This window comes from Oryzias latipes, chromosome 19 (genome assembly GCF_053564925.1).
Source record: "Oryzias latipes strain Hd-rR chromosome 19, Olatipes_Hd-rR_3.1".
Classification (NCBI taxonomy): Eukaryota; Metazoa; Chordata; class Actinopteri; order Beloniformes; family Adrianichthyidae; genus Oryzias; species Oryzias latipes.
Window position 1 is genome coordinate 26,440,299 of NC_136255.1, and position 22,057 is coordinate 26,462,355.

Consider the following 22,057-nt stretch of genomic DNA (forward strand, 5'->3'; position numbering starts at 1 on the left):
TCTCTATAATGAGGTTCATCTTTCTCAGTCCAGCAGTTTTTCTGAATATTTTTTTTTGTCTTTGTGTGCAATTTTCCAAGCTTTCTTTTTGCAGTACATTGTGTTCTGCGTCCTGATTGGTTGTGGACCTTGTCAATCAATCTCCTTCGTGACTCGTTTCCTTTGTAGAATCTTTTACATAAACCTCCGATCGCGAATAGATCTTTTTTTTAGTTCTGTAATTCTGGACGTATTTTTCTACAAAAGTTTGAACTTTGAGTTTAAGAGAGAAAAGTGTAGAAAGTGTGCAGTGAGGAATTTTACAGCCTTGAAACAATTAGGCCTCCTTTCCTTTGAGTGGTACAGTACAATCCAGTCCAGTCTGGTGTTTTGATCTTTGCCTTTATAAAACGGAGCCACTAAGCCAGACCGAGCTGTATTATTTTTGAGCCCCCGTTGGTTGTAGTCCATAGAAAAAAGGAACGGACTGGTTGGGGCGGAGCTACTGTTGAACCCCGATGATTGGCTGAAGGTAATCAGGAAATAAGAAAGCGCCAGGAAAGCGACTGTATTTTTCTTCGCCGCCCACGATCGTCTCTCAAACAACATGAAATGCTTTGTATTTATGAAGAACCAAAAGCCAAGCGGAAACAGGAGCTGCTGGATGACTTCCGTTGTTGTTGTTGCCCGCCTGAACGACCTGGACCGCTCTAAACCAGACCATACCTTACCGCTCAGTGGGAATGAGGATAGGAAATATTGTAAAACATAAAGATGACTATTTAGCAGATTTTGCTGTCGCAGGTTAGATTTACAACGGAAGTGTGACGCCAGACGAGCGGACACTGTATGTATATTTGAACTGAGCTGATTTGAATCCGGTCTTTCAGCTCTATGGTTGTTGCCATCTTGGCTAAATATGATGGACTTACCAGAAATGGACCTCTCACATAAAATCAACACAAATTCATAAAAGTTCACCTTCAAAACCTGTCGTAAAGGTATTGAAACAGACGTTTTCTGATGGTCACATTAGGTTGTTTTGTGCTGGAATGAACAGAGTTTAGTGGTTACCCGGTAACCTGCTGTTGCTACAGCTGATTTGAGTTTAAAACCTCCTTCAAACAGGAAGTTCAAGTCTTTCCTGATGGTTTCAAACGAGCCAAGTTCAATCAAAGTTGGGGTTTCCATTCAGCTTTGTGATTTAAAAAAAAACACATTTCTGTCTCAGTATTCAGGAAATAGTTTCTGATAATCAGACAGGAGAAAAAAACAGGTAAATTAGTCCATTTTCTCATAATACAAAGATTTCTAAAAAAAACAAAAAACTAAACACAAAGGTAAAACATCTGCTCCCTTTGATAAAAAACACATATTAGTTGAGGTCTCAAACACAAGTTTCAGTATTGGAAAATCCCATTGTTTTGTTTTAAATATTGGATGAAAATATGAATTTAAACACTAGAACCGTCACTGCAGAGTCTGTGCAGAAACCACAGCTGTTGAGACTCCAAAGACTCTGCGGTCCAGCGGTGTGTCCACAGCTCATCTGCAGCCCCCGTTTCCCTGGTTTCTACTGAAATGACACCACGAAGCTCCACTGAACAGAGAAATGTGTGAAAGGCAGATCGCAGACACCAGAAAATGCTTTTTCCAATTTTTATCCATCAGTTCTGCTTGTTTCATCCGACATCGTCACAGCCAATAGCGGGCCTTCAATTTATCGGGGAATCTCAAAAGAATCAAACACCTTCAGCTCCTGACAACCTAAGCTATCTGGGGCGACACAACAGATGGTTAAAGAATAACGCAATAAAAGTGAAGAAACTAACCAGCCATTTTCTGAATACAAGGGAAAATAGAGAGAATGGAGCCCAATTCCCATCTGTAAAGCCATCACACCTCTATGATCCTCATCTTCTTCAATGCTCATGATCTTATTGATTTTCAGGATGCTCCAAAAACCTCCTGTTCCCAGGATAAATACACGTATTACTCAGCTCTACAGCTGTTGAAGAACACAACAGAAAATGAAATTAAAGCTGCAAACGGCGTTCAATGGCTCACAGGCACTTTCCACCCTGGACCCCGCCTCTATTACCCCTTTTGAACTGCCCTCATTGGCTGAACGGCTGCTCCCCTCCCCTCACTCTCCCCCATAAAAAAGATAAAATAAAAAGGCTCCTTTTCTGTTGGTTTTATCTCCATAGCAACCATTTTATTTCTTGATCGTCGGATAACCACGCCCACATTCCTAACATGTTCATATTGTCTGTTATAGCGTTTCATTCAGCTTAAGTCAACGATTCATTTATTAACTTATCACAACATTCCAGTAAGTAGTGAATTTCCCAACGGGGATTAATAAAGTTGATCTTAATCTTCAAAATGTGCAGGCAACAGAAAATCGCCACGCTGCGAGCTCGCCATGCTAACGTCATTTAAAATCTGCCAACTGCAGAATGAACTAAAAGTGCTTTTTTTTTTCTTTCTTCTTTCTGGAAATTTCAAAGGTCAACAAAACCTCAGTTGTGATTGTAGACTTAAGCCGTGTTTGTGAAATTATGTGAAAATTGTTCAAACTAAAGTTTTCTTTTCACATGTTGTGCAAAAATGTGAAAATATCCCAATTTAACACTTTGCAGCCAAAGCCCTGTGTCCTGTGTCCATCTCATAATTCCTTAAAGCTTCCTTTAGATTTTCCCTGACATTTGGGTTTTGGTTTCAGTGGACGAAACAAGCTGGATTAACACTGAAACACCACCTCCTCCTCCTCCTCCTCTTCGTCCTGAAGGCCTTTGTGAGGTCACCACATAACTTCACTGGGATCTGACTAATGTCTGAAGGATCGTGGGCTGGTTGACCCCTGGATTATGTGAAGCCATGACTCCCATGGTAAACGGAAACTTTTGGAAATCCACCATTTTTAGTCAAAGGGCTGCTATCCAGACCATTAATCCACAGAAACAATAATATGTTTTGCTTCTCTGGGGATGATAATCATCATTACAGAATTTTGGGACAGTGTTCATGACTAATGTGTCTAGAGGGTGGGGGCACAGGGTTCAAGTCCCATAAAAGTTTTTAAATGCATCAGAAAAGCTTGAAGTGATGTGGCGTCCTGCATGGAGGCGGGACTCTGTGACAGCAGGACCGACTTCTAATGCATGAGTCCCCGTCTGTTATTATGCTAAATGGCACAGTAGTGGAGTGTCCAGTTTGAGAATGTAAAGTCATGGGTTCAAATCATTTACTGTACTGTATGTAAGAACTGGACTGAGTGACCCCGCCCCCCTGCTGTTCCAAACAGGAAGTAGTTCCAAGAAGCCATAATTCCGTTGACTTCTATAAACACCTGTTACTCAGTCATTCTGTTGGTCAGAGCTATCTTTTTTGTAATATTTTTTGATAATTCTTTATTTTTTATGATATTTTTATGTAGTTCAAGTTATAAACTGACCAATCAGATGGCTCAATTAAAGTGGGTGGAGCCAGCTGGCCTCTTACGTCCACATTTGACAGATTTCAAGTGGTAGGGGTGTAGCCCCCCCAACAAGCTCACTCCTGATTGGTGAGAGTGGTTGCCACAGAAACTGCGACCCACTTGGACTAATCAGTGCTTGCTGACGACTTCTGGTTCCAACATGGATGAACATATCGCAAGAAATGGCGACTGAATTTACTTCATTTGGTTGGAGCCAAAAGTAAACCATTTTCTCTGGATGACATCAGTTCTCAGACACAGTCACACATGACTGGGTCGTACCAAAGCCTCCCATAGGCTGCTTTGGGGAGTCAAGTCACAGCTCCGTCAGAGTGGAGGTAATCGAGGAGAACATTATCACAGTCATGGTGACACCATTAATGAGTGAAGTGAAATTCAGCTTTCAATGATTAGAATCTGAGAATTCTTTTCAGAAAACTAACCAAAGTTGAATTTCTGTAAATTCTTCTGATTTCAAAATGATCCAGCCCCCAAGTAAAGTTAAAGTCCCACGATGTTGCCGGTGTCCTGTGAGTTTTCAAATCTTCTATAGCCCCCCCCCCCGTTATGTAAAAGAAAACAAAGCAGACCATATATCCTGGGGCTTCATGGATATTTCTCTGGGGAATCAGCAAATCAGCTGTGTTTGTCCAGCAGTTTCAGATGGATTATCACTGCTTTGTCCATCCTGTTGGTTTTTACAGATCCCCTCAGAGCAGCATTTTCTTTATGTTGATTTCAAAGACGACCAACAAGAACCAGCATCTACTCTGATGGGCATGAAGAGAACAATCACAGCTGGAAATGCCCGTTTTTCTAATGCGGCTTTAGGTTGGTTCCTTTGTGATTTAAGAAATAAAACAAACGTAGAAAAGCAGCTGATCTATCACCATCATACCTATCCCTCTTATCTCACTGGATCTCCTTCTGATGTCAGGAATGTTCGGTCTCTCTCTCCCATAAATGTCTTTTGTCCTTTCTGCTTTCTGACTTATCCTGCAGTCGTGAGCTGCGCTTTGCACTCGCCAGTTTCCCAAAGAGGATCCAAAGCAGAGTGAAGCGCATCTCTCTGAATAATGAAGGCCTGGCCGAGACTGAGTCCATTTAGGTTTAACACCCAAGACGAAACCTCGTTATCTCCAGCCCCGAGTGTCATCACACTGTTTCCTTTTCTCAAACTCTGCTTTCCAGTAGATCAGATTTCCGAGAGCGGAACTGTGAAAAGCAGGCTTGTCCCGGTCAATCTGAGCATCTGATGCACTAATCATCCTCCCAGACCTCAGACAGATGCTGCTGCGCTGGCAGACTGTTTGTTAATTGGAGATTTTGCAAAGCTGTTTTATGACAGCGAACAAAGCAAAGTATTGATCCCCCCCACCCCCCCCCACCCGACGGGACGCATTCTCTTTTCTCTGGTTGAACAAACTGCGGAAACAACTGATTCATGCTGCAGAAATGACTTTCTTCTTTAATGGACTGCTTCAATAAAAAACTTAGCACTTGGAGGAAAACTACTGAACTTCATGTACTTTTACTTTATCCCATGTGTCCTACTAATACCATACTATAAAGTAATCCTTTACACAGACCGGTGTCTGTGTGAAGAAAGGGTCAAAACGGTCTTTTTTATGGAATTAGCTCTTTATTCCAGTTTCTGTTTTACTCTGAAGACAGATTAACGCCACAGTTTTTGCAGAAAAGTCTTTTTTTCCTAAAGATCTCCCCCAGATTTATATGTGAGAAACGGAGACGACAAATGAAATAAACTTTGACAACAGAGACCCCTCTACCCAAAAGGTTAATCAACCTTCCGTCCCACTGCTGCTCTTCAGATTTCCTCTCTAGACGACCCACTCGCATAAAAATGTTTTTTTTGGTGTTTCTAACATGTTCTTTTGTTGTTGTTTTTTTGTTGTTTTTTTTTAAGATGGAGGACAAATCTAAAGAAAATGAAGTTTAAAATTGTATTTCTGAGTGTTTCCTTATTCAAATTGGCGTTTAAAAAACATTACATTTGTGACTTAGAAAATACGATGGCAGGCTAGAAGCTCCGCCCCTTTCTGAATGTCCACTGTCAAACAGATCCATGAACGTCTCAGTTTTTTTCCGTCTGAGCTGGAATCTGGATCAGAACTGGACGGATGGATAGCTGCGATATTTCCTGCTATTTATGTTGAACCCTTAATAATAGGTTGAGGCTTTAAGCTATAGGGAGACCGTGTGAACAGATCTCAACGACGGGGAAGGGATGGGGGACAGAGTTAGTCCCGCCCACAACTCAGAGGTGAATTTGTGATAAATTCCTGCTGGTCTGAAACTATGTCCAAAGAAAACATCAAACTTTGGGGGGGATTTTGGCTAAAAACAGCATAATCATAATTGAAAGACCCCTGGGAACGCTTTGAAAATAGATCAACAGAAGATCAGAGTGAGACTTTAAAGGAGTGTGATAGCGTTAGGCAAATTTTCCAATGTTAAAGCTCGTTTTCAGGGCTACGCGTCACAGACATCATCGATTTAGACCTCAACAGAAGAGGGTTTTTATGGTCTGCTGCCTCATCTGCCCATCAGCCAGAGTCTGCTCCGATTCTGACGGCTCACAGGTGGCGTCTATCTGAACAACGTCATGTTTAATCAGCAGCCAAAGCCTGAGACGTCTTTAAAGAACATGAAGTAAATATGGACCCAGGATAGGTTTAGCAAATCATAAAAATGACCAACAAAACTTCAAAGAAGAAGCTTTTGTCTTGACTGTCCGGAACAAACAGGCCAAACTGAGACATTTCAGGCTTTGCAGGAGTTTTGGAGAATTTATGGATACAGTAAAAAAGTTGTAGAAAAACTTTAGTCTGACCTGACGGCATAAAGGCCGTGTTATTTGATCTTATCGAGCCAGCATCCGTTAACAAACAGTGACAGAATGAAGACGAATGAGGATGCGTGTTGGACGGAGGGTAAAGGTGTTCTGCAGAATGAGGAGGCTGACAGCCAGAAACTCCTGTGGAGACTATATGATGGAGAGCATGAAGGGGGAGGGCAAATGAAGGAGTGTGAGGGGAGCAGCTGTTACCACCATGTGGACAAGCAGAGGAGGCAATTTCTAAGGCAAGCTGAATTCTGGCGTGGGAAAACACAAACATTAGCTGTTTCCAACTATTGCCACCAGAAACAGGAACATCCACAATGTTGGATTACGACCAACTGGAGTCTGCAACAAGTCAGTAACTGCAGCAGACGGACACAAAATCACAGAAACATCTGTTAGCAAACACGCCACAAACGGGCAAAAATAACATTTTAGACTCAGCCGGCACTTTAAAAAAAAAAAATACACATTTGAGCCACAAATTCCAGGTTTCAGATTTTAGCAGCTAAACTTCAGCATGTTTAGTCCTCGCTCCACCTGAAGGTCTATCCCTGAGCTTCTTCCATGTCAGAGATGTTCAGTCATGGAGAGACGTGAAGACAAACTGGTTTAACGTTAACTCTAAAATATCCAGAAGCCTGAGCAAAGACCTGCAGATGCAACTAGAACTAGAATGACCAGAACTCAGCAGCACTATTATACATTCATTTACCATTATTTAACCATCATAGTAGTAGGTTTAGGGGCTGTCATCTGGACTTAGTTTCTAAAGTTGGAAGACGTTTGACATCTTATCCAAGAGGCTTTGTCAATTCTGAATAAGCTGGTAAAAGAGCTGGTATATATGCGCTCATGGGGGAGGAAACTGGATGGTGTTATCAACTTAGCCTACATGGTTTTGGGTCGTTAGGAGTCCTTTGTCCTCAGCTGGGGGTTGGGGAGCCAAACCTATGGATATCCCAACTGGGCATTCACCAGATCCCAACATACAAGAAAACAAGACAATAAGGAACAAGAGCCGAAAGGGAACAGTATTCCAATTCCTGTTATCGCAGGCCTGTCTGAAAAACTAAAAAGGATTTTCAAAAAACGTTTCATCTTAAACCAGTTAATACTCTCAGACAACAACTGGTTCATCCACAGGACAAAATTCCTAGCTAAAAACAAAGTAATGGTGCGTACTCTATCCACTGCAAAGAAAACTGCATCGAAGAGTAGGAGAAACCAAACAACCTCTACACAAGCGGCTCTACCAACATCGCAGAGCCAACCCAAGTGGACCTGAGTCTGCAGTGCATCTCCACCTGAAGGCCACAAACCACTCGTTAAAGTAAGGATGGTTTGAGCGAGGAGTGGAAGAAACCATCTTTGTCAAGAAGGATAAACCTTCTCTTAATAAGAATGGTGGTCTCAGGTTTATTCTTCCATCCATCTACGGCCGTGTTCTGAAACCCAAACAAACCGAACCAGTTCCACCTGGGTCGTTAACAGCTGAAAGAGATGACCAGTTTGGGGAGGGAGTCACTGGCTCCCCAACCCTCAGCTGAGGACAAAGGACTCTTAACGACTCGAGACCATGTAGGCTAAGTGGACAATACCATCCAGTTTCAGGTCTGACTCCTCCCCCATGAGCGCATATATACCAGCTCTTTTAGCAGCTAATTCAGGAAAGTTAACCAGCAGAGCTGATTATCAGCAAACAGCTGGAAGATTATTCCACAGCATGTGGCTAAATGGATTTAAATAGGACTTTTTTTTTTAAATAAAAAGTCATTTATGAACAAAGGAATCGCATTTATGGCTTTATTATTTTATTTATTATTTATTTGTTGAACCGGCTAAACTAATTACATAAAATGTGGGATTTGTGTAATAGCGTCTCGTTCTATTCGTCACCTGATGTAGTAGAAGTGGGTTTTCCAAACATTTTCCTTTTTTAGTCTAATGATTTGCAGCTGCAGCCTTTTTTTCTTTGTTTTAGAGCTGTCAAAGTGTCGGATTGCCGTTAGTACGTAGCTGAACCTTTGATTTGTACTCAGACGTCGTCAACGGGATCCTGAAATGTGAACGATCAAAACAGCTAACAAAGTTTTGGTAACGAGATTGACTGACAATGGTCAACACAACAGCAAAAGGTGAACCGCGAAATAACGCCGCCACTCTGTACTACTAAACCTTTATTGACACGTTCCTGGACCTGAAAAACAGGGCTGATCCACTCCACTGACATATTTTTGGTCTGTTAGCTTGAGCAACGCTGCTCTGTAGTGCAGTGGTTAGCACTCTCAGCAGACAGTGAGATGGTCGTTGTTCAAACCCTGGATGAGTCCAAAAACAGGCTTCAGAGGTTAATTGGGGACTCCAGATTGTCCCTCCAGGTGTGAGTGTTTGTTTCTCTGGTATAGAAATGAATGAATTCATTTGTCGGATAATAATTCCATGAGCCCCTGTCTTAAGGAATAACCTCCCAGCTCACAGTTTCTACATTCAAAGTTGAATAAAAATGAACTGAATGGATAATTTAAGCTGAGAAACAGTAATAAATCATCGATACCTGAGGAAGGTCCAGGCTCAGGTAGAGACCCCCCTGGACAGGAGGCAGGTTTACCACAGGCTACCAACACCCTGAAAGACACAAAATGATGCAAACCCATCATTTCTAGGCTGTTAGGATCAAATAATAAACGTGATGAGAAGACTAATGCTGGGAAACCCGTCCTGAAAGACCAAAGCATCTCATTATTAAGGGAGGCTTTTTAAATGTTTGCTCTTTTTTACCCAAGGAAGCAGTTTCTGTGAGAACCAGAGATTTATCTTTTATTTATTGGCTCGTGTCCAGATTCATTTGAGTTTTCACTCAAAGAAAATATTAAGAAAAAACATGGATTTGCACAGTAGCCTTTGAATTTCAAAGAGCCTTTTCTGCATCAGACTGTTAACGTTTTCCCCTCTGAGCTTCTGATGCATGGATATTTAGACCACAGCAGAAACGCTGTCGTCTCTGCTGCTAAACGTCATGAATGTAGAATAGTGAGGCATCTTTCATGCCTTCATCTTCATATGCCGCTTAAATCATTGGAGCTGTACAGTTTAGATCCAGATTCCAGCTCAGGCGAGGAAAACAAAGACGTTCATGGATCTGTTGGTCTGACGGTGGATGCATCAGAAAGGGGCGGAGCATGGAGCTTGTGGCCCCGCCCAGCGTACTTTTTACGTCACTAATACGATCATTTTCAAATGGCATTTCTTCCAATGCTCCTGATTTACAACTATTTGAATAAAAGAATAAACTCAGAAGTTTCAGATAGGAGGATTAATGAAGGACCCAAAGTGCAGAGACGGTTTGGCACAAGGCTCCACGCCAAAGGGGGGCGCCGCTGAGCAGGGAAAACCAAGCACAAGCAAATGTCGGGGTAACCAGGTAGACATGGGAGAAGACAATCAGGGAAATGAAGTATGGACCATCACAGAGGAAGTCCTGAGACAATACATATATACTCAGACTGACATGCAGGAAACCTTCAAAATAAAACAGGAAGCAGAACTCAAATCATGACAGAAACGAACTAGAAGCAAAAACTTTGGCAAAATCCCAAACCATGACAAGAAATGCAATTTTAAGCTAAATTTTCTTCATCAGTGTCCTCCATCATCAAAAAATACCACAAAATATGTTAAAAACACCATTTTCATCAAAGTGGGTCTTTAAAATGTTGGTTTCTTTCCCCAAAAAATGATTTTTTTGAGAAAAAACTACTCAAATATTTCTACTACAGTAATCCTTTTAGGATTCAGGCAGCTTCTCTTCCTGGAGGCCAGTCAGAAAGACGTTCCTTCTTTGACCTTTAGCCCTGTGAGATGGGGGGGTAAAGAGGCAGACGAGCTCAGAGCAGTACAGCTGTGTGGGAAAAAGGTGGAGATGAGTTCAGGCTCCACCCAGCGCCGGGGTCCAACCACGGAGCGCTGATCTGGATCTGATGGGAACGGAACCGAAAAAGGGCAGCAGCATCATCCACTCTGTGACATCCCATAATACCTTCCTTTACAAGTTTCTAATAGTTTCTTTTTTTATTTTATTTCTTGTGGAAATGACTTTGGTTTTCCTGAATCTTTTGTCTTCTGGAATTTAGTTTTGATTCCTAAAATATATATATATTTTTAAATTGTCGTTGTGATCTTTGAGATGTTTTTTGCGCCGCAGGATCATCTGATGTGGTTTGAACTTCAGGGCCACCGTAGATAAAAGCCGCTCTTTTCAGACCAACTTCCATTTGTTTTTGAAGTTTTTTTGTCAGCTTTGTCAGGAAAAATTGGGACACAGATGTTTTTGTTAAATCAGAGGAACAAACGTCCATTTTGGAGGTTTTGCGGGTTTTTTTTGTTTTTTTTTGCTGCATTTCCTTGTTGGCAGTTTTGTCCATCCTCTTTTCCTGTAATGATCCTGGCGTTTGCTCGGCGTTCTTGAGCACATCAGTCGAGTCGTTTCCAGAGCCTCATCCCTCGCCGTGCTCGGCGGACTCCCTGGTGTTTTCTTCTCATTGACAGATTGTCTGACTGTAAAGCCTTCAGGCCATACCCCCCACCCCCCACCCCCTTATCTTTGTCTTTTATTTACCTTTGCTGCTTCCTTTATGCCCGACCTACTTTTCCCTGCTCCTAGTGTGAACCCTGGAAACTTTCTGAGACTTTCTTTTCTTTTCTCCATCTCTGCATTTTCCTCTGATTGTTCCTCAAACGGTTTGTGTTTAACTATGTTGTGTGTGTGGGGGTGGGGGGGTTGGCATTGTCAGTGTTTTATAATTCCTCTTTGTCGTCCTGCTTTATGAATTTTAAAAGTTTGACTTAATGTCATTGAATTTAATCTGATTTGATTTGATTTGGTTTGATTCGCTCAGGACGATCCATCGAAAGGAATGTTGGTCTCCTCACACCTGAAGCCCAGATTCAGGAAAATCTGCACCAATGCGATGGGACTCGAGGGGATTGAGGATTAAATGTGTCACTTGTGAAAAACAAACCTCTACATTTTTTTTGTTCTGATGAGGTGATCCTGCTTTTAAGAGATGTGGTGTTAAATGTTGTTGAGCATTTAATAGAAAAAGAAAACGTAAATGACTTGATGATGATGATGGCATCTGCCTCCTGGCTCATCGCTCCGCCTTCATTCTCGGAAACCTTTGGAGCAGCCAGGAATCTTGCAGGAAATACGGATCTGATAGTTTATTAGACATGATGGAGTTTTCTGTGAGCAGAGAAAGAAGTTCTGGTTTTTCCAAACACCTGAAAGTGGAGATTTGGAAAATTTAATGGAACTTTTGCGACACTCAAAGTAAGAAAATCCTTTTTCTACATAAAAACCATTCAAATTTCTCTCTGTAAAAAGACTATGATGTATTTATATCAAATGTTATTATTTTTCACCCACAAACATGTCACTACAGGAACCTGGTGGTCCTCATTTAAAGACATCTTTTCCTCAGCAGTGTGACTTTATTGCACCTTTCAATCTTTTACAAAATAATAATGACGGACCCGACAACTAACTGGTCCCTACAGGAAGTGAACCTGTTGATTCACACAAATATAACCACGATTCTGCAGAGTTCATTTGTATTTCTATAAATTAAATAAAATATCTTGCAGTCCCTCCTCCTGTCTAGAAGGGGAAGCTTGACATGATGGGAATACCCGCCACTCTGACTTGATTATGGGCTGATTGCAGCACTTATTATCTTGTCTGAATGAGACATCAGGTTTGATGTTGACTCAACTGTGAGCAGAATCTCACAGAGTTCATTTTGGATAATTATCTTTGCACCGAAAATACAAGCAGGCCTGCCAGCTTCCTGTTAGCATTTAGTCTTCCAATTATCCTGCATTTCCTGTTCAGTGCACCTCTGCATTTGTGCAGGAAAGCGGAGAGAACACTCATGTTTGTACTAATTTCTGTTCTGTTCTAATTACAGTTTGCTTGTTGGGTTCAAAGACAGTTCAGGTCTGCAAATGCATTAAACTGTGGTTCAGGTTTTGTGTCGGATGCTTTATTCGCATTCATCACTTGGTTGCATTTCTCTTTCCCACCAGGAGAGATGCTGCATGAAAGGGCGGGATTTTTACGCGCAAATGTTCAATATTTTGGATTTTCAATGTATGTTAGAGTAAAATAATGTCAGTAAAACTGATAAATTTATTGGTTTTATTTAAAAATCTGTGTTTGAAAAACAAAAAACCTTTTTTTTTTGTCATGGTACCTCTGGGAGTCCCCCCCCCCCTGCTCTCATCTACAGGACTGCTATCTTCCACGAGTGCCGACCTGGGTTTGCTGACTGTACCACACCAACTGGTTCTGCCTAGAATCTGGACCTCCAGCCATGCTGCGACTCCACGCCACGCCATCGGATCTACAACCTCTATGTGCTGCATTACCAACCCTTAACAAATCTGTGCCTAACTCCGCTCACGCGAAGATCACTCTCACCTTCTGGTCCTTGTCCCATCTCTATCATCTCCAGGTGTCAACGTCCACAAGACTCTTCCTCGTAACGCATCATCCTGGACAATAAATCTGTCTCTACTCCACTCCTGTGTCCGTGATCTTTCCGGGTTCCATCGTCTGTTCACGTCATCGCTAACTATGACATTTTTTCGTCTTTCATCAACAGCAGCCTCTTAACTCTGCAGATGATGAAATGATAAAAGTCTTACTTAAATTTTACAGTGCTCTTCTCCAAAATTTAAAAAATGAAAGACAAAAAAAAGAATGACGCCACATTGTTTAGCTAAACGTTTACCTGAACGCCTCTCACTCTAGCCCTGTGTTCAGAGGTAAATGTGAAAAGTCCATGAAAAATGGCGGCTTTTCTTTTTGGTTTCCATTTAATTTTTGGTCGTCTGGAGGTGAAGATCAGGTCTGTAAGTTTTAGAGGACTCTGCAAAAGTACATTTGTGGATTTCCTTGACAACAGAGGTCTTTTGTTTACCGCGCCCACATTCCTATTGTGTTCGTATTGAACGCTATACAGTGATCCCTTGCTATAACGCGGTTTCCTTTTCACGGTTTCGCTACTTCACGGATTTGCATCGTGCATTGTGTTCTGCATTCTGATTGGTTAAAAAGTCACTCCGCTTCTTCTCTACTTGTGCATCAATAACGTTGCAGTTTAATATGTACACGCACGTAAAACAGCTTGCCAAATTAACATTACGTACGTGCAAATCATCTTGCAATTTCGAGTTTCTCTAAAACCCATAGAAAAAAGAGCGACAACAACTGCCTATCACTATGTTCTTCTCCCGACCAAACACAGCTGCACCGCGGGCTACAAAAGAAGAAAACACTGCAGATCGGTGTCAGGATGCAGCAGCTCAGTCTGAAGAGCAGTGAAATACACCTGAGTCGCTATTTGTCCGACTGTACTTTGTATTTTTTTCATAATCATTTTAAATTTTCTCCCGTTTAATCCAATTACTCGGGTCCCGGTGGGCGGGGCTAATCTCCACGATTTGAAGCCTTTGTTCACATCGACGATTAAAATTATTATTTGACAGTACAGTACAGAAGTTATTTGTTGAAAAAAAACATTTCTAAAGTACCTTTATTTGTGAAAAAAAATGCTCGAGCCTGTAAAATGGTTTGTTCTTTCTTTTCAATGTATAATAGAGTATTTAATTGTATAATAATTGTAAAAAAAAAAAAAAAATTGAGGTTTCTTAGTTTTATACTTCACGGATTTTGTCTATCACGGGTTCTTTTTGGAACGTAACCCCCGCGAAAAACAAGGGTTTACTGTACTGTTTTTGTTCCGCTTGAGCCAACGATTCATGTTTTAAATGTTCAGAATGTTCGTGTGAGCTAATTTTGAACGCTAACGCAGTTCAAAATAAATGTTAGAAATCCTTAAACTGTTAACTGATATCTAACAAGTCATTTACATGACTAACAGTTTATTAATAATTTCTTTACTAGCTATAACAGTTATAATAAAGAGTTACCTAAATGTGTGTGTGTGTGTGGGGGGGGGGGGGGGGTCTTTGTTGGGTGTGTAACAGAAGAGGGTAAATTCATAAATTTACCTTCGTAGGAACAAGTTCAGGTTTCTTCCTGCGCCTTTGAGCAAAACTGTCCCCCCTGCCTCAAATTCAAAGGTTCACCAGAATTATTCCTGCTGGACTTTGTCTTCGGTGAAAATGGTTTCTTTCTCAACCAGGAGAAGCTCGGATCAGGTGGAAACATGTCAGCAGAAACTCTAACGCTTCTGTAGGAGTGACGTGGAACTGAAGTGAGTGCTGACTTTAAAAAATGCCTCTTTATTGTTAAAATGCTTTTGGAAACCCAGTTTAAGGTGAATTGTCATGAACTGAGACACAAACATGTTTTTTTTTCCACGTTGTTAATGGAAAAGAAGCTCCAGCTGCTGGATTCTCTTAACTGTCTGCAATCAACACTGATTGATGACAGGAAGAGGCTCGATCAGCCTGGATCCGTCTGTTTCTCTTTTTATTTTTAGTTTCATCCCTGCAGGAAAAGATGAACCGACTGGAATCCAGATTTTCATGCAGCAAAGACTGAAGTTCCACGCGTTGCATCAGAGCAGACAGGAACCGACCCGATTTGAGCGCCGCCTCTTTAATCTGGAGACGCACAGCAGGTGAGGAAGCCCCCACCCCCTCAGCCAGAACCTGCAGCTTCCTGTGACTCAGGCAGAGCTGGAGGCTCCAAAGATCATCTGATGATGACAGAGCTTCACTCTGCTTTTTAATTTAAGGACAGGATCCTCATGAGCTGCAACCCCCCCCCACACACACACACACAGACTTACAGGATGGGACTCATTTGTCGGCCACGGAAAATGAAATAAGTAAACTTTTAAAAAATTGCAAATATAATTTTGTTACATTTTTATAGAGCACTTTTAGCAAAACACAATAAAAAGAATCTGATTCTTATAGAAGCAGCTGTTTTCAACCATTAAAAACTAAACAATTAGACATTTTATATGTTTTTTTAATATTTTATTGACCACAGAGTCTGTAGAAAAACATCAGTTGATGTAAGTTTGTTTCTTAATTTGGTTCAATAGAGAAATCTGTTTTTTTAAGCAGAGTGGTCATCCTGTCATCACAGGTGCTGATAAAGTTAACAAAGGACCTAATCACTGGATTCTTTTGATCTTTGAAGACATCAATGTTTAAAACTCATAAATAACCATAACATCCTTTGCATTATTCCTCTTCAAACATCTGACTTTTCTTCTCATACGAGGAGTGCAGCTTTTTCCTTAAAGCACGATAACATGAGTAACGTTTGAGACCCCTGACTGTGACTGTAAATATTTCATGGTTACACACAGATTCTCACATCTGATGTCCGTCCAGTGATCAGTAATCGGCTTCAGTCACTCTGGGCTTCCTCGTCCTTGGTTAATAATTAAAGGAGAGCAAAAGCGTACATTGGATTTTCTAAAAGTCTGCTGTTGCTTCTGAAGTGAAGCTGGGATGGGTGGACGCTGCCGAAGCTCAGAAATTCCTCACATCTTTTTATTTGAGCTGAGAGCTTCAACCCGGTGATGCTGCTCATTCTGTGGCTAAAACATGAGCTCACAGGTCAGGTTCTGATGGAATATCAATGTTCTACGCATGGACGGACCACAGCAGCTGGAGACCATCCAGTCCTGCCAGGAGAGTTTCTATTGAAGGTCGGGTTCTAAAGAAGTTTGGTTTTGACAGATCGGAAAACTGGACATTCTTTTATGGGAAAAAAGAAAAGGAATACAGAACTTTAGCTAACTTCGTGAAATCTATTAACATGAATGGAACTGACCAGGCCATTTATTTAGGTTTCCCCCAAGGCTCTGTTTCAGATCCCTATCAACTTTTGTACATGATTAAACAGAGGCTTCATTTAGTGAAAATCATGTATCTGGAGCCTCTGACCCTCTGAATGTTCCTCCACCGTTACACTTTTAGAATATTCTAGATTCAAACACTCATATCAGATCATTAAATTTATAGAAACAATTTAATATCTAAATTCCTGTGACCAGTAATGACCTTTTTCTGAGATTTAACTAGATTATATTTAAAACATAGTTAAAAGATTCAAAGATCATGCAGGAAACTTCACTAGAAAACATTTGGAACATCTATGGAACAACATTTTTCATCGACACTCACAGTCCAGTTACTTTTAAACATCATGCACATGTGAATCTCATGCGGTTCCTCGATCTTTGTTTTAGCTTTTTACAGAATTTTCTCTTTAAAGAGATATTTTCTCTGTCATGCCTTCCAATATTTAATATTGGTTCAAACTAGACTTATTCTGTAATTGCAAAAAAATATCTTATTACTTTAATATTTTTGCTTTAAGTTAGTCGTTTTTAGTTTAGAAGAAACTTTCGTGTCAAAGGAAAAAATATTTAATTAGCCCTATTAGGTCTTTTTTTATTTATTTTTCTAAATTGTTTAGCCCTGTTAAAGTCTGTGATGACAGAAGGACTTCCTGTGACACCAGATTAATGTTACCGCAGTGACATCTAGTGGTCAAGGAAGGACATTACAGCCAGAATAGATGTGGTGGTTTGATGTGTTTGCAGGAGGAATGTTGGTGAACCATAGCTGAATCTAAAAGAACCAATTTACAAACATTCCTGTCATGAGATGAGAAACAGATGTTCCTGCAGAGAACAGGGGATTTTAGAACAAAAAGAAAAGAACTTACAAAATCTCTGATATTTATAGCATAAATCAAAACTCTTTCAAATTAAAATCTGGTTCCTTCAAAATCTAAATGCATGTTATGCAACCATCAGACTACATAAAATAAAAAAAAGAATATTGATGTTCAAGCATTAAGTTGTAGTAACATCCATGCGATCACATGTTTACATCTGCAGACTTTAAGACTGAAGAAACTTTTTCACTGCAGAACAGACAGTTCGACCGAGATTCTGCAAGTTTTTCTGGATTATGTGAAATGCATTCTGGGATTAGTAGTAGTGGAGCTGACATGTGGCTTTGGTTTCCTATTCTTTGACTGACATGTTTCTGTCAGCTACTCGGATCAGAACCAGCAGAGTGAACTTCCTGCCTCTTCATTCTGACCTTTAAAAAATCATCAGCTAAGATCAAATCTCTAGATTATTACTCTGAATACATTATTATTCTTAATTAAATACATTTTATGTATGCAGTTGTGTATTAAGGACAGCGTATCCCCAAACTAGCCATTGGTTCTGGTTCCACTCACATCTGCAGATGCTGCCTTCATGTTGTCGCTGTTGGTCCATTGGAGCAAAGAAGGAGCCAAAAAGCAAAGTCCTCGATTCCCTGGTCATGTAGACTCCTCCCCTCAGGTGGGGCCATGATCTCCGGGGGGTGAATGAACGATTAAGATCATAGATGCGGCTGAAATGAGTTCCCTCCAGAGGGTGGGAGGTTCCTCGGTCCTCCTTCTGGAGGACATCAGAGTAATCTGCTCCTTCATATTTAGGAGAGTCAGTTGATGGAGGTCTTCACTTCTGGAGGAGTTCAGCACATTTCTCACCAGGGGGAGGCCTCAGACGTCTCTGCCAGGAGGAAGTCAGTATCTCCACACATACATCTCCACTGATGATTAATATTTTGTTATTTTTAGAGGTAAACATCTTTTCCATCCAGTCACTGAGCACTTCTAAGACCCTGGTGACTTATCATGACATTTTTCCCTGAATCGGTACCTATTTCAATTGTAAGAAATTCCAGTATTCCATTCAGTGCAACAGACAATTTATCAATTATTGTAAACTTCATATTTTTTTTTCACATATATTGTGACTCGTCCACCTTCTTTGTTAACTCTGTTCACATAGTTAAGGTCATAGTTTTCCAATTCAAAGTCGGCCTCCTTGTCGCAGCTGGGACTCTAAAGGCCCGTACACACCGGGACGAATATTCGCCAGGCGTTTTTCGCCACGTTTTTTGTGTTCACACCCAGGCGATTTTCGCTGACGATGAGCCGAGCGAACATGCAATTTCATTCCCTGACGTTAGATGGCGCTAAATGTAAAACAGAAATACTCCTGTACACAAGGTGGCGCTGCGCAACTTTACGCTTCTTAAAGTTGCTTTTCGCTCAGAAGAAGAGAGCAAGTATTTACGCGCTTGTCAGAATCATACAAAGAAAACATGAATATTTCCAGCACCATTAGCTCTAGCTCCAGTTCCAGCGATGACGAAATTATTGTTCTGTTGAATGATGAAAGACGCCGGAAAAGACGCCGATTTTGGGTACATGCCATAGTAACGAGAAGAGAAGAACATGGGGAGTTTTATCGACTGGTGCAAGAGCTGAAAATGTATCATGAGCGCTTTCCGGGATATTTTAGAATGTCCGTCAGTGAGTGCATCTTCTTCGTCTTATTTCTTCGCGGCAGTGCAGACCAGTGTTTTTCAACCTTTTTTGAGCCACGGCACACTTTAACCTTGACAAAAGCCCGCGGCACACCAGCATCCCAAAAAAAAAGAAAAAAGCAGAAACTCATAGTCTGTATTGATCTACAGCCCCCCCCCCCCCCCCCCCCCCGGCAATCTGACTTGCATTTTTGTGATAATTGTGGCAGAAAAAGCAGGAAGTTGCAGATGTTTTTTCTAAAAGATGTAATAAAAGTTAAGTTACATACAAACTGTATGTTCGTTGTGTTTTCAAGACGTGTAACAAGGACGACTCATTGTATGCTGAGGCGCTGTCCCTTTCAAGCCAATGCATCATGGGAGATGTAGTGCGAAAACTGCGAAAAAACGGCAGAAAGACTAGCGTCTCTGAGCTTCATGCTTTTGTTCACTTGTTCCACGGTCTGATACCGGATTCTGTGGAAAGCTACAGCGCTAAAGACGAGCTTTAGCTGGTGTTTTTGTTGGAACTGAGAGAGTTATGAGCTAAATTGGAACAAGGAAGTGAAGACTTCAAACACTTCTGATTGGTCAGATTGATGACATGTGATTAAGCCTTCAAGAATGATTGGTGGAGTCGTGGAGACGGTAAAAGCTGCGGGACTTTTCAGAGAACAGTTATAGCTGCAGCTAAATCGCGTTACCGTCATTCTTATCAAAATGTCTTTAATAGAATCAAATAAACACAAAGAAAAAAGTATTTTATGATCTTTTATATTCCTAACTACTCAGTGTTTTATCAGGACCTGTTTGGATGAACAAAGAGCTGATTTCCTGGAGATGGTAATTGTTTTGAGATCAGTGAATGAGGGCAATTTTCCACGGCACACTTGACCATCTCCCACGGCACACTAGTGTGCCGCGGCACACTGGTTGAAAAACACTGGTGTAGACCAATGAGTTATATCACTAGAGGAGACACGCCTGCTTTAGAAGCCTGGCCGACGGTGGCGGAGCGCGACGCCATCTTGGTGAGGTCGACGACGCCCACATGACAATGATTTCTATTGCTTTTAGTGGTGTCTAAGTAGCTTTTATAAACTATATATGTTTTTACAATTTATGTATATTTATACATATATGTAAATATATTATATTTATATATATAATATATATATAGATACATCATTTGTTGTTGTTAAAGAAGAGAAACAGTCAGCCTTAAAAGCTCAAACTTTAATGAAAATGCATTGTTGCAGGACTTCTTACAAATAAAAAAATTATTACAAAGAATTTTTAAAAAATAATTTGTAAACATTTAGGAGTTTTAGACCTCTTTGACATGTAATTTAAATTATTTAGAAAAACCCAACAATAAGTCAATAATAATAATAATAAATCAATAGTAAGTCAATACAAACAATAAATAATAACAATACATACATAATAAGTCAATAAATAATAAAATATAAGTCTATTATTATTATTATTATTATTATTATTATTATTATTATTATTATTATTATTATTATTATTATTATTATTATTAATAATAATAATAATAATAATAATAATAATAATAATAATAAAATAAATATTCAAAAGAAGTCCAAAAGTGAACAGTAGATTTACCCTAAAATAACAACAACAAAGAAAAATTTAAGATTTATACTGATTCATGTTAGTGATCAGTTTGTGTAACACAGACGTTATGGTGTCGGGTTTTAAGCTAACAGTCTGGCCTCTTATCTAAATGTGTTTCCACAAATGTTTCTAACATATCCAGACTGTATTGCTAGTTGGTACCACAGTGATCCATCTGGGTTAGCTCTTTTTATTGCTAAGATCCACTTTTTCCTTAAGTCTGAATAGTGAAAAGTTCAGTCACTGAGTCAGAAATGTTTAAATCTATATTACTATAATAGCCTAGTATGCTGTATACAGGTTTAGCAAAATAAAATGTACATTTATGTTGACAGCAAATTCTCCGTACATCATGCAGCATGTTGATAATAACTCTGCAGCATCATACATGTCAACATGTGTTCTATTAATAAAGCCCCTGCAGCATTAAAAGAAAAAATTATAATACTTACCTGTGAAATGATATACTTCCTCCTTCATGGACTCAGTTCTCTGATTTTGGCAGTTGAAACACAAACAATGAACTGGTATTATGCAAAAAATGTGTTCAAATGCATTCACTGCAGCAGTAACTTGACCTCACCAAGATGGCTGTGCTCTCCTCCCATGAGGAACCACGTGATGTCTCCTCTAGTGATATAACTCATTGGTGTAGACGCTACTTGGCGTCTATCTTCTTCGCTGGTATGTGTGCTCAGCAAGGCAGTTTTGTGTTTGAGCGCCCCCAAGTTGTGTTTTACCGTAAGTTCAGAAGCTCCAGACACGTGTGCAAAAGCGCCATTCTCATTGGTCGAATAGTTTTGGACGCGACGCGTCAAACCAAAAAAACGAACCCGAGGCGTTTTTAAAAAATGACGCTTTGACGCGTGGCGTTTTTCGCGTCGGTGTGCACACTCACATTGGTGCCCTTTGTTTAGTCACAAGGCGTTAAACGTCGGCGAATATCGCGCGCGAAATTCGTCCCGGTGTGTACGGACCTTAAGGGCGTCCATCTTCTGTAGACGGTCGGAGTCTGAGACAACAGCAAACAGAGACAAACTCAACACTGGAACATCTACAGGCTACAGGCATGAAAACAGAAGCAGAGACTGGAGCAGTGAGAAACACAAAAACACAACTGACGTATCTACCAGAACACCAAACAGACATTAATGACAACAAGACAACAAAGATAAAGCCTGACCAGCTCAAAATGTTAAATGACTTATACTTATATAGCGCTTTTTAACCTTCCTTGAAGGCCCAAAGCGCCTTACAGTCTCAGTCCCATTCACACACCCCATTAACTTCTTATTCAGCAGTAAAGTACAAGTTAGTCACTGGTTATGTCTTTATATCCAAGGGTTGAAAAGGTTCACTGGGATGATGGAAGCACTTAAGTTTGTGCTTTGGCGTCATTGGATGAGTGACAGGACTGTGTTTTTCCAGACAGTCTGGTTTTTGGGTCCGACAAAAACTAAATTAACATTTGAACAGCAGTTGGGTTCAAATAGAAAGAGGTTAGAAACCCAGCACAGTCAGACTTGAGTGGATCAACATACAAAGACTCACACTGCATCCCTGGTGCATGTATAAGCACACACTTAAATGCATCGATATTTGTTTCTTATATTTTTATGAAACATTTAAACTTTTAAAACTGTATGACCTTGTGGATTTTTACACTGCGCAACTTTTATCCAGAGTCAGTGGGAAATCGTTACCATTCAATATCC